The following is a 13,953-nucleotide window of genomic DNA, read 5'->3' on the forward strand; positions in this document are numbered from 1 at the left end:
AAGACAACTGTAGCTGCCTAAACTGTGAGTTGCTACTCCTAAGTTACTTGTGGCAGATTCGGAGTGGGTTCGTGATATAGCTAGGAAATTTGAAAAGGGGGAACAGCACGCGATGTCATGACACCATGTTCGGCTCACTATTTTCTGCCATAAAAACAAAAACAGAAGGAACTCTCGGTAGTGAACTTCGAGATTTAACAAACAAGGCTGTACAAGTATACGAAGGTCTGTAGCAAGTCGGCTGAAGACTCTGGAACACGTCTGTAGTAACCTGAAGTCTCCTGAATTCACTTGAAGACATCTGGAGTCACCTGAAGTCACTCGAAGTCACTTGAAGACATCTGGAGTCACCTGACGTCACTCGAAGTCACCTGAAGACGTGTAGAGCCACATGAAGTCATCTGAAGTCACATGAAGACATCCGCAGTCTCCTGAAGCCACACGAAGTTACCTGAAGACGTCTAGAACCACATGAAGACATCTGGAGTCACCTGAAGTCATTTGAAGTCACTTGAAGACATCTGGAGTCACCTGAAGTCACTTGAAGTCACTTGAAGACATCTCGAGTCACCTGAAGTCACTTGAAGACATCTGGAGTCATTTGAAGTCACTTGAAGACATCTGGAGTCATCTGAAGTCACTTGAAGACATCTGGAGTCATCTGAAGTAACTTGAAGTTACTCAAAGTTAACTGAAGACGTCTGGGGCCACGTCAAGCCATCTGAAGTTACCTTGAGACTGCTGGAGTCACCTGAAGCCTCCTGCCGATGTCTGGAGTCCCTTGATCTCACACGAAGGCGTCTATAGTCTCTCGAGGTCACCTGACGAGGTCTGTAGCAACAAGAAATCACATGAAGTCCTCTGTAGCCACTGAGACATCACCAGTCATGTCAAAGAAGCTCATCTGCAGAGAAGTTTGAGTATCGCACAAACAACTGATACTGGAACCATGCTGCCACAGATAGCAACGAATAACATTGTTAGATTTGTTGACAGGGAAATGAATTATATGTTCCATGCGCTTAGAGCAGTGCTTCTCAAAGTAGGTTATTTGGGGGAATCCGTGATCATGGTACCTGAGTTAAAGCAACCCACTGTTATAGCATAGAGACAACTGTTACGTCATTAATCCAAGGATAATGATGCACGTAGAAAGTTCCGGAGCTCAGGTTCTGCAGCGAAGACAACTGTAGCTGCCTAAACTGTGAGTTGCTACTCCTAAGTTACTTGTGGCAGATTCGGAGTGGGTTCGTGATATGGCTAGGAAATTTGAAAAGGGGCAACAGCACGCGATGTCATGAGATCATGTTCGGCTCACTATTTTCTGCCATAAAAACAAAAACAGAAGGAACTCTCGGTAGTTAACTTCGAGATTTAACAAGGCTGTACAAGTACACGAAGGTCTGTAGCAAGTCAGCTGAAGAAACTGGAACACGTCTGTAGTCTCCTGAAGTCACTTGAAGACATCTGGAGTCACCTGAAGTCACTCGAAGTCACCTGAAGACGTCTAGAGCCACATGAAGACGTCTAGAGCCACATGAAGACATCTGGAGTCACCTGAAGTCATTTGAAGTCACTTGAAGACATCTGGAGTCACCTGAAGTCACTTGAAGACATCTGGAGTCACCTGAAGTCACTTGAAGACATCTGGAGTCATCTGAAGTCACTTGAAGCTACTCGAAGCTAACTGAAGACGTCTGGGGCCACGTCAAGCCACCTTAAGTCACCTGGAGACGGCTGGAGTCACCTGAAGCCTCCTGCAGATGCCTGGAGTCCCCTCATCTCACACGAAGGCGTCTATAGTCTGTCGAGGTCACCTGACGAGGTCTGTAGCAACAAGAAATCACATGAAGTCCTCTGTAGCCACTGAGACATCACCAGTCATGTCAAAGAAACTCATCTGCAGAGAAGTTTGAGTATCGCACAAACAACTGATACTGGAACCATGCTGCCACAGATAGCAATGAATAACATTGTTAAATTTGTTGACAGGGAAATGAATTATATGTTCCATGCGCTTAGAGCAGTGCTTCTCAAAGTAGGTTATTTGGGGGAATCCGTGATCATGCTACCTCAGTTAAATCAACCCACTGTTACAGCATAGAGGCAACAGTTACATCAATACTACAAAGAATAATGATGCACGTACAAAGTTCCAGAGCTCAGGTTCTGCAGCGAAGACAACTGTAGCTGCCTAAACTGTGAGTTGCTACTCCTAAGTTACTTGTGGCAGATTCGGAGTGGGTTCGTGATATAGCTAGGAAATTTGAAAAGGGGGAACAGCACGCGATGTCATGACACCATGTTCGGCTCACTATTTTCTGCCATAAAAACAAAAACAGAAGGAACTCCCGGTAGTGAACTTCGAGATTTAACAAACAAGGCTGTACAAGTATACGAAGGTCCGTAGCAAGTCAGCTGAAGACTCTGGAACACGTCTGTAGTCACCTGAAGTCTCCTGAATTCACTTGAAGACATCTGGAGTCACCTGAAGTCACTTGAAGACATCTGGAGTCACCTGAAGTCACTCGAAGTCACTTCAAGACGTGTAGAGCCACATGAAGTCACCTGAAGTCACATGAAGACATCCGCAGTCTCCTGAAGCCACATGAAGACATCCGCAGTCTCCTGAAGCCACACGAAGTTACCTGAAGACGTCTAGAACCACATGAAGACATCTGGAGTCACCTGAAGTCATTTGAAGTCACTTGAAGACATCTCGAGTCACCTGAAGTCACTTGAAGACATATGGAGTCACTTGAAGTCACTTGAAGACGTCTGGAGTCATCTGAAGTCACTTGAAGACATCTGGAGTCATCTGAAGTCACTTGAAGACATCTGGAGTCACTTGAAGACATCTGGAGTCATCTGAAGTCACTTGAAGCTACTCGAAGCTAACTGAAGACGTCTGGGGCCACGTCAAGCCATCTGAAGTCACCTGGAGACGGCTGGAGTCACCTGAAATCTCCTGCAGATGTTGGAGTCCCCTGATCTCACACGAAGGCGTCTATAGTCTCTCGAGGTCACCTGGTGAGGTCTGTAGCAACAAGAAATCACATGAAGTCCTCTGTAGCCACTAAGACATCACCAGTCATGTCAAAGAAACTCATCTGCAGAGAAGTTTGAGTATCGCACAAACAACTGATACTGGAACCATGCTGCCACAGATAGCAATGAATAACATTGTTAAATTTGTTGACAGGGAAATGAATTATATGTTCCATGCGCTTAGAGCAGTGCTTCTCAAAGTAGGTTATTTGGGGGAATCCGTGATCATGCTACCTCAGTTAAATCAACCCACTGTTACAGCATAGAGGCAACAGTTACATCAATACTACAAAGAATAATGATGCACGTACAAAGTTCCAGAGCTCAGGTTCTGCAGCGAAGACAACTGTAGCTGCCTAAACTGTGAGTTGCTACTCCTAAGTTACTTGTGGCAGATTCGGAGTGGGTTCGTGATATAGCTAGGAAATTTGAAAAGGGGGAACAGCACGCGATGTCATGACACCGTGTTCGGCTCACTATTTTCTGCCATAAAAACAAAAACAGAAGGAACTCCCGGTAGTGAACTTCGAGATTTAACAAACAAGGCTGTACAAGTATACGAAGGTCCGTAGCAAGTCAGCTGAAGACTCTAGAACACGTCTGTAGTCACCTGAAGTCTCCTGAATTCACTTGAAGACATCTGGAGTCACCTGAAGTCTCCTGAATTCACTTGAAGACATCTGGAGTCACCTGAAGTCACTTGAAGACATCTGGAGTCACCTGAAGTCACTCGAAGTCACTTGAAGACGTGTAGAGCCACATGAAGTCACCTGAAGTCACATGAAGACATCCGCAGTCTCCTGAAGCCACACGAAGTTACCTGAAGACGTCTAGAACCACATGAAGACATCTGGAGTCACCTGAAGTCATTTGAAGTCACTTGAAGACATCTCGAGTCACCTGAAGTCACTTGAAGACATATGGAGTCACTTGAAGTCACTTGAAGACGTCTGGAGTCATCTGAAGTCACTTGAAGACATCTGGAGTCATCTGAAGTCACTTGAAGACATCTGGAGTCATCTGAAGTCACTTGAAGCTACTCGAAGCTAACTGAAGACGTCTGGGGCCACGTCAAGCCATCTGAAGTCACCTGGAGACGGCTGGAGTCACCTGAAGTCTCCTGCAGATGTTGGAGTCCCCTGATCTCACACGAAGGCGTCTATAGTCTCTCGAGGTCACCTGGTGAGGTCTGTAGCAACAAGAAATCACATGAAGTCCTCTGTAGCCACTAAGACATCACCAGTCATGTCAAAGAAACTCATCTGCAGAGAAGTTTGAGTATCGCACAAACAACTGATACTGGAACCATGCTGCCACAGATAGCAATGAATAACATTGTTAAATTTGTTGACAGGGAAATGAATTATATGTTCCATGCGCTTAGAGCAGTGCTTCTCAAAGTAGGTTATTTGGGGGAATCCGTGATCATGCTACCTCAGTTAAATCAACCCACTGTTACAGCATAGAGGCAACAGTTACATCAATACTACAAAGAATGATGATGCACGTACAAAGTTCCAGAGCTCAGGTTCTGCAGCGAAGACAACTGTAGCTGCCTAAACTGTGAGTTGCTACTCCTAAGTTACTTGTGGCAGATTCGGAGTGGGTTCGTGATATGCCTAGGAAATTTGAAAAGGGGGAACAGCACGCGATGTCATGACACCGTGTTCGGCTCACTATTTTCTGCCATAAAAACAAAAACAGAAGGAACTCCCAGTAGTGAACTTCGAGATTTAACAAACAAGGCTGTACACGTACATGAAGGTCTGTAGCAAGTCAGCTGAAGAAACCGGAACATGTCTGTAGTCACCTGAAGTCTCCTGAAGTCGCTTGAAGACATCTGGAGTCACCTGAAGTCACCTGAAGACGTCTAGAGCCACATGAAGTCATCTGAAGTCCCCTGAAGCCACTTGAAGTCCCCTGAAGCCACTCGAAGTTACCTGAAGCCACTCGAAGTTACCTGAAGCCACTCGAAGTTACCTGAAGACGTCTAGAGCCACTGAAGACATCTGGAGTCACCTGAAGTCATCTGAAGTCACTTGAAGACATCTGGAGTCATCTGAAGTCACTTAAAGTTACTCGAAGTTAACTGAAGACGTCTGGGGCCACGTCAAGCCATCTGAAGTCACCTGAAGACGGCTGGAGTCACCTGAAGCCTCCTGCAGATGTCTGGAGTCCCCTGATCTTACACGAAGGCGTCTATAGTCTCTCGAGGTCACCTGATGAGGTCTGCAGCAACAAGAAATCACATGAAGTCCTCTGTAGCCACTGAGACATCACAAGTCATGTCAAAGAAGCTCATCTGCACAGAAGGCTGAGTCTGACACAAACAATTGATACTGGAACCATGCTGCCACAGATAGAGACGAATAACATTGTTAAATTTGTTGACAGGGAAATCAATTATATGTTCCATGCGCTTAGAGCAGTGCTTCTCAGAGTAGGTTATTTGGGGGAATCTGTGATCATGGTACCTGAGTTAAAGCAACCCACTGTTATAGCATAGAGGCAACTGTTACATCCATAATCCAAGGATAATGATGCACGTACAAAGTTCCACAGCTCAGGTTCTGCAGCGAAGACAACTGTAGCTGCCTAAACTGTGAGTTGCTACTCCTAAGTTACTTGTGGCAGATTCGGAGTGGGTTCGTGATATGCCTAGGAAATTTGAAAAGGGGGAACAGCATGCGATGTCATGAGACCATGTTCGGCTCACTATTTTCTGCCATAAAAACAAAAACAGAAGGAACTCCCAGTAGTGAACTTCGAGATTTAACAAACAAGGCTGTACAAGTACATGAAGGTCTGTAGCAAGTCAGCTGAAGAAACCGGAACATGTCTGTAGTCACCTGAAGTCTGTCAAGTCACCTGAAGTCTGTAGTCTGTGAAGTAACGTGAAGACATCTGGAGTCACCTGAAGTCACTCGAAGTCACCTCAAGACGTCTAGAGCCACATGAAGTCATCTGAAGTCCCCTGAAGCCACTTGAAGTCCCCTGAAGCCACTCGAAGTTACCTGAAGCCACTCGAAGTTACCTGAAGCCACTCGAAGTTACCTGAAGACGTCTAGAGCCACATGAAGACATTTGAAGTCACCTGAAGTCATCTGAAGTCACTTGAAGACATCTGGAGTCATCTGAAGTCACTTAAAGTTACTCGAAGTTAACTGAAGACGTCTGGGGCCACGTCAAGCCATCTGAAGTCACCTGGAGACGGCTGGAGTCACCTGAAGCCTCCTGAAGATGTCTGGAGTCCCCTGATCGCACACGAAGGCGTCTATAGTCTCTCGAGGTCACCTGATGAGGTCTGCAGCAACAAGAAATCACATGAAGTCCTCTGTAGCCACTGAGACATCACCAGTCATGTCAAAGAAGCTCATCTGCACAGAAGGCTGAGTCTCGCACAAACAATTGATACTGGAACCATGCTGCCACAGATAGAGACGAATAACATTGTTAAATTTGTTGACAGGGAAATGAATTATATGTTCCATTCGCTTTGAGCAGTGCTTCTCAAAGTAGGTTATTTGGGGGAATCCGTGATCATGGTACCTGAGTTAAAGGAACCCACTGTTATAGCATAGAGACAACTGTTAAGTCAATAATCCAAGGATAATGATGCACGTACAAAGTTCCAGAGCTCAGGTTCTGCAGCGAAGACAACTGTAGCTGCCTAAATTGTGAGTTGGTACTCCTAAGTTAATTGTGGCAGATTTGGAGTGGGTTCGTGATATGGCTAGGAAATTTGAAAAGGGGGAACAGCACGCGATGTCATGAGACCATGTTCAGCTCACTATTTTCTGCCATAAAAACAAAAACAGAAGAAACTCCCGGTAGTGAACTTCGAGATTTAACAAACAAGGCTGTACAAGTACACAAAGGTCTGGAGCAAGTCAGCTGAAGAAACCGGAACACGTCTGTAGTCACCTGAAGTCTCCTGAAGTCACTTGAAGACATCTGGAGTCACCTGAAGTCACTCGAAGTCACCTGAAGACGTCTAGAGCCACATGAAGTCATCTGATGTCACATGAAGACATCTGGAGTCACCTGAAGTCATTTGAAGTCACTTGAAGACATCTGGAGTCACCTGAAGTCACTTGAAGACATCTGGAGTCATCTGAAGTCAATTGAAGACAACTGAAGTCAATTGAAGACATCTGGAGTCATCCGAAGTCACTTGAAGACATCTGGAGTCATCTGAAGTCACTTAAAGTTACTCGAAGTTAACTGAAGACGTCTGGGGCCACGTCAAGCCATCTGAAGTCACCTGAAGACGGCTGGAGTCACCTGAAGCCTCCTGCAGATGTCTGGAGTCCCCTGATCTCACACGAAGGCGTCTATAGTCTCTCGTGGTCACCTGATGAGGTCTGCAGCAACAAGAAATCACATGAAGTCCTCTGTAGCCACTGAGACATCACCAGTCATGTCAAAGAAGCTCATCTGCACAGAAGGCTGAGTCTCGCACAAACAATTGATACTGGAACCATGCTGCCACAGATAGAGACGAATAACATTGTTAAATTTGTTGACAGGGAAATGAATTATATGTTCCATGCGCTTAGAGCAGTGCTTCTCAGAGTAGGTTATTTGGGGGAATCGGTGATCATGGCACCTGAGTTAAAGGAACCCACTGCTACAGCATAGAGGCAACTGTTACTTCAATAATCCAAGGATAATAGTGCACGTACAAAGTTCCAGAGCTCAGATTCTGCAGGGAAGACTACTGTAGCTGCCTTAACTGTGAGTTGCTACTCCCAAGTTACTTGTGGCAGATTCGGAGTGGGTTCGTGATATGGCTAGCAAATTTGAAAAGGGGGAACAGCACGCGATGTCACGAGACCATGTTCGGCTCACTATTTTCTGCCATAAAAACAAAAACAGAAGGAACTCCCGGTAGTGAACTTCGAGATTTAACAAACAAGGCTGTACAAGTACATGAAGGTCTGTAGCAAGTCAGCTGAAGAAACCGGAACATGTCTGTAGTCACCTGGAGTCGCTTGAAGACATCTGGAGTCACCTGAAGTCACTCGAAGTCACCTGAAGACGTCTAGAGCCACATGAAGTCATCTGAAGTCCCCTGAAGCCACTTGAAGTCCCCTGAAGCCACTCAAAGTTACCTGAAGCCACTCGAAGTTATCTGAAGCCACTCAAAGTCACTTGAAGACGTCTAGAGCCACATGAAGACATATGGAGTCACCTGAAGTCATCTGAAGTCACTTGAAGACATCTGGAGTCATCTGAAGTCACTTAAAGTTACTCGAAGTTAACTGAAGACGTCTGGGGCCACGTCAAGCCATCTGAAGACGTCTAGAGCCACATGAAGTCATCTGAAGTCCCCTGAAGCCACTTGAAGTCCCCTGAAGCCACTCAAAGTTACCTGAAGCCGCTCGAAGTTACCTGAAGCCACTCGAAGTTATCTGAAGCCACTCGAAGTCACTTGAAGACGTCTAGAGCCACATGAAGACATATGGAGTCACCTGAAGTCATCTGAAGTCACTTGAAGACATCTGGAGTCATCTGAAGTCACTTAAAGTTACTCGAAGTTAACTGAAGACGTCTGGGGCCACGTCAAGCCATCTGAAGTCACCTGAAGACGGCTGGAGTCACCTGAAGCCTCCTGCAGATGTCTGGAGTCCCCTGATCTCACACGAAGGCGTCTATAGTCTCTCGAGGTCACCTGATGAGGTCTGCAGCAACAAGAAATCACATGAAGTCCTCTGTAGCCACTGAGACATCACCAGTCATGTCAAAGAAGCTCATCTGCACAGAAGGCTGAGTCTCGCACAAACAATTGATACTGGAACCATGCTGCCACAGATAGAGACGAATAACATTGTTAAATTTGTTGACAGGGAAATGAATTATATGTTCCATGCGCTTAGAGCAGTGCTTCTCAGAGTAGGTTATTTGGGGGAATCGGTGATCATGGCACCTGAGTTAAAGGAACCCACTGCTACAGCATAGAGGCAACTGTTACTTCAATAATCCAAGGATAATAGTGCACGTACAAAGTTCCAGAGCTCAGATTCTGCAGGGAAGACTACTGTATCTCCCTAAACTATGAGTTGCGACTCCAAAGTTACTTGTGGCAGATCCGGAGTGGGTTCGTGATATGGGTAGGAAATTTGAAAGAGGGGAACAGCATTTGATGTCATGAGGCCATGTTCGGCCCACTATTTTCTGCCAGAAAAACATAAGGAACTCCTCGTAGTGAACTTGGAGATTTAACAAACAAGGTTAGCATTGCACAGTTACACAAAGGTCTGTAACAAGTCACCTGAAGAAACCGGAAGACGTCTGGAGTCACCTGAAGTCACGTGAAGTCACTCGAAGTCACCTGAAGACGTCAGGAGCCACATGAAGCCATCTGAAGTCACATGAAGACATCTGAAGTCACATGAAGACATCTGAAGTCCCAAAGTGCAAAGTTGGGGTAGTTGGTGTGACATTACTAGTTTAGGCTGGAAAGGGGGACGTCGGACAAAGTAGGAGACACGACAACAGAAACAGCTTACTCTCAACTGACAAAATTTAATGCAAATCCAATCATCCAATCTGTGTCAGAGACCCTCATCACCGAGATGTGGCAGGCCTCGACCACAGAGAGGAGGAGGCCCGAAGGAAGACCTGTCTGCATTCCTTATGTACATAAAATTTCGCACAACATCAAGAAAGTAGCCGAAAGACATGGTATCCCAGTGGTCCTGTCCGCTCCGGTGAAGCTACAACAGCTGTGCTCCAGAGTCAATAACCCCAAGCCACGCCGGGGTTGTGAAGTCCAGCATAAGAGGCCTTTCGTAAAATGTGACACATCTTTGGTTTATAAAATCCCTTTGACCTGCGGCAAGTACTATATAGGGCAGACTGGAAGGTGTCTTAATGTTAGGTTACTTGAACATGCGGCTGCACTAAAAAACACACCCAGTGGTCACCTTGCACTACATGTAAGGGATTGCGGTTACACCGTTATTTGACCGCACGTGCACGCTTGCCAAGCATCCCAATCAGACAGTGAGGGAGATACACGAGGCCTTCAACATTTTTCAGCATGGTCCCGATTGTGTTAGCTCCCCTTCAATAGCCTTGTCTTCTGCGGAATGTGGTTATCTAAATGACAGTCGCACAGATCGTGATATCGCCGTTTGAGTGTGCTAACCCTGCTGTCATTGCTGTTGACGTCATCATATCTTGTAGTTCTGATGTTTTTTTGTTCTTTGCATTAAATTTCGTCAGTTGAGAGTAAGCTGTTTCTGTTGTCGTGTCTCCTACTTTGCCCGACGTCCCCCTTGGCAGCCTAAACTAGTAACATCTGAAGTCACATGAAGACATCTGAAGTCACCTGAAGCCACTTAACGTTACCTGAAGATTTCTGGAGTCATCCGAAGTCACTTGAAGTTACTCGAAGTCAGCTGAAGACGTCTGGGGCCACGTCAAGACATGTGAAGTCCAGATAAAATGGTTAAAAAGCAAGCGAGCTGGTGGCTAAGATCCATGACGAAAAACCCGAGACTTGAGACTTTGTGTTGTGTCGTCTGTTTTTCGTCTTTTTCCCAGTTTCGGGTTTTTTGTCATGGATCTGAAGTCAACTGAAGTCATCTCCAGATGCCTGAAGTCCCCTGGTCTCACATGAAGGCGTCTACAGCCTCTCGAGGTCACCTGATGAGGTCTGTTGTAACCAGAAATCACGTGAAATGCTTTGTAGTCACCGAGGCGTCACCAGTCATGTCAAATAAGCTCATTGGCACAGAAGGCCGAGTCTCGCACAAACAATCCATACTAGAACCACGTTCCCCACACATAGAAATAACATTTTTGTTGACATGATACAATATAATAACAAATAATAATAATAACAAATTTGTTGACAGAAAAATGAATTATACGTTCCAAGTGCTTAGAGCAGTGGTCCTCAACGGAGGTTATTCGGGGTGGATCTGTGATCATGGCACCTGTGTTCAAGGAACCCTCTGCCAGGGTTGCCATCAAAGTTGCAGTAGAGGCAACTTTTACTTCAATAATTCAAGGATAAGGATGCACGTACCATGTTCCAGAGTTCAGATATTGTAGGGAAGACCGCTGGAGCTCTCTAAGCTGTGAGTTGCCACTCCCAAGTTACCTGTGGCAGATTCGGTGTGTTCGTGATATGGCTAGGAAAGTTGAAAAGTGGGTACAGCACATGATGTCATCAGATCATGTTCGGCCCACTATTTTCCCGCACAAAAACAAAAACAGAAGGAACTCCTGGTAGTGAACTTTGAGATTTAACAAACAAGGTTAGTACTGTACAATTACACAAAGGTCAGTACCAAGTCACCTCAGGTCACCTGCAGACGTCTGGAGACGTCTGTAGTCACTCAAACTCACTTGAAAACATCTGGAGTCACCTAAAATCACTCAAAGTCACCTGAAGACGTCTAGAGCCACATGAAGGCATCTGAAGTCACTTGAAGTCATCTGAAGACGTATGGAACCACGTCAAGACATCTGGGGTCACTTGAAGTCTCCTGAAGACATTTCGAGACCCCTGAAGTCACCTGAAGAGGTTTGGAGCCACTTGAAAAGATCTCGAGTCACCTGAAGTAACCTGAAGACGTCCGGAAACGTCTGGAGTCACCTGAAGACCTGTATAGTCAATGAAGTCACCTGAAGACGTCTGGAGGCACCTGAAGAGATCTGGGTTCACCTGAATCCACATGAGGATGTCTGGAGTCAGGTAAAGTCACTTGGAGACGGCTAGAGTCATCTGAAGACGTCTGGAGTAACCTGAAACCCCCTGAAGACAGCTGGAGTCCGCTGAACTCACACGAATTCATCTAGAATCTGTTGAGGTCACCTGAAGAGGTCTTGCATAACCTTAAGTCACCTGACGATGTCTATAGTCAGCGAGGAGTTACCAGTCATGTCAAGGAAGGTCATCGGTACAGAAGTCTGGATCTCACACGAATAATCCTCCTGGAACCACGCTGTCCCACTTAGAGAAAAATAACATTGGGAATGCAGGAATTTCTTGACAGGAAAATGAATTATATGTTCCAAGAGCGTAGAGCAGTGGTTGTCAACTTGGATTATTCGATGGAATCCGCGATCATGCTTCCTGAGCACAAGGAACGTACTACTACAGCTTAGAGGCAACTGTTAGTTCAATAATTCGATGACACTGATGCAGGCACCAAGTTTTGGAGCTCAGAGACTGCAGAGTAGAACAATGTAGCTCAGTGTTTCCCAAACTGAGATTCGCGAATCCCAGGTTACCTGTGACAGATTGGAAGGGGCTCGTGAAATGGGTAGGGAATTTGAAAAGGGCAAAAGAATATGATGTCATCCGACCATAGGTGGGGAATAACGCGTTACAAAGTAGTGCGTTACCGGTAGCGCGTGACATTCGAGTAGTGAAATATGGTAATGCATTACATTTGGGAGAAAAGTAATGAGCAACGTAACGTCATTACCTTTTTAATAACTAACGCGTAACGGCGTTATGCATTACTGCGTGTTCAGGAACATTGCTTCATCGTCTAAACTTGAAAGCTTGTGCGAGAACCGTGCCTGCAGAATCCGGGAAAATTCACGATTTTTTTTGTATTCACCTTCAACAATGACAAGAAGGTCACGTCGGAACCCAGGAAAAACTCAAAAGAAGGGTTGTTGGTCTAGCCTGGTTGAGATGTCACCTTTGTTTACCACCTCTGTTTTTCACTCCCTCTGGTATTTTTCGGACGACTGGGGCAAAAGCGGCAGAAAAATAGCCTATCTACCCTCTGAACATGTAACAAAGTACCAAGGGATTGGCTGTTTGGATTTGTACTATGTGAGATAAAAGGTCGCCGTCTCTACCAACCTTGACAAGGAGCACTCACTGGTCATTGGGCGTCCTCTCAGCCCAACTGGCGAAGCTTACAGGTGAAAAATTTGAACATCAACTACTTCTGCGTTGCAATAAATCGTACATGCGAGTTGTGTTCATGCGTGACCCTCTTCTTCTTCACTAACTGAGCGGGAGTTGGAACTTGGTGGCTGTCCAAAAGGGCGCCTGCAGCTCCATTTCTTGTGAGTTTCGCCAATATGGCAGTGACTATCATACGTGACACTCTGTAGTGAGCATCACATGTACTATTGTGTTTTGTTTACACTTGTTCTTTAGTAGCGGCTCGATATGCCGCTATTCTTCAAGAATGCACATAATGCTTTCATGGCCTTGTCTTGTTGTTGAGGACTGGACCAAGGTCCAAGAATCTTGTAGAAGCTGAATGGACGGTTGTCAAGTTTTTCCAGTGTCGTTTGAAGGTTTCTTCTATGTTTCTCAAACACTGGACAATGCATTATGACGTGGTGCGTATCTTCAGGGACGTTGCAAGTTCTGCAGAGCGGGGAGTTTGCTAGCTTCATTTTGTGAAGGGTTTTTCTTGTATATAATTGTCCCAGTCGGGTCCTGTGAATAGCTGTTTGAATAGTTCTGTCTAAGCTGACAGGGATATTTGTTGTCAGACCTGGATCTATTGTAGAGAGGTAATCTTCGGGCCATAGAGATGCCTTCCAGAGGTTTCTAGTGAGTTGTTGAATTGTGTTCTTCAGATGGATTTTGCTGTCGGCCTTTGAGAAGGGTATGGCACTAAGCCTGGTCTTCTGCAATGCTGCTTTTGCTGCCTTGTCGGCAACCTCGTTGCCTGGAATTCCGCAGTGGGAGGGGATTCACTGTAGAGTTAGATTGTGTCCATTTTGTATGACCTCTTGGAAGGTGACAAGAATTTTATAAACCAAAAAGTTGTTGTCACACTGTTTGGTGATTGCCTGTAGGGCTGATTTGGAGTCGGTGCATACTAGCCAACTTTTGTGTACGGATCTCTTGATAAAACGGAGTGCCTTCAGTATCCCGTGAAGCTCCGCTGTGGTGGAGCATGTGTCGTGTGA

At 45.7% G+C, this 13,953-nt stretch overlaps 1 long non-coding RNA gene across 8 annotated transcripts; it reads right to left on the reverse strand.

The window, feature by feature from the left end:
* Window positions 1-3,785: 3,785 nt before the first annotated feature.
* LOC135383926 (uncharacterized) lies at window positions 3,786-12,998 on the reverse strand. Of its 8 annotated transcripts, none has more exons than XR_010420157.1 (12): window positions 12,884-12,998; window positions 11,729-11,838; window positions 11,450-11,667; window positions 11,087-11,161; window positions 10,405-10,711; window positions 9,323-9,412; window positions 8,523-8,732; window positions 7,981-8,402; window positions 5,898-6,352; window positions 5,029-5,277; window positions 4,807-4,968; window positions 3,786-4,237 (listed from the first exon to the last, which is right to left on the reverse strand). It is a non-coding gene; the product is annotated as an uncharacterized LOC135383926 (long non-coding RNA). The 8 variants fall into 8 exon arrangements; XR_010420160.1 differs by having other exon boundaries at window positions 11,450-11,549; window positions 11,620-11,667; window positions 11,729-12,998; XR_010420154.1 differs by having other exon boundaries at window positions 5,898-6,042; window positions 6,103-6,352; window positions 11,729-12,998.
* Between the last annotated feature and the right edge of the window lie 955 nt (window positions 12,999-13,953).

The sequence above is a fragment of the Ornithodoros turicata genome, chromosome 2 (assembly GCF_037126465.1).
Source record: "Ornithodoros turicata isolate Travis chromosome 2, ASM3712646v1, whole genome shotgun sequence".
NCBI lineage: Eukaryota > Metazoa > Arthropoda > Arachnida > Ixodida > Argasidae > Ornithodoros > Ornithodoros turicata.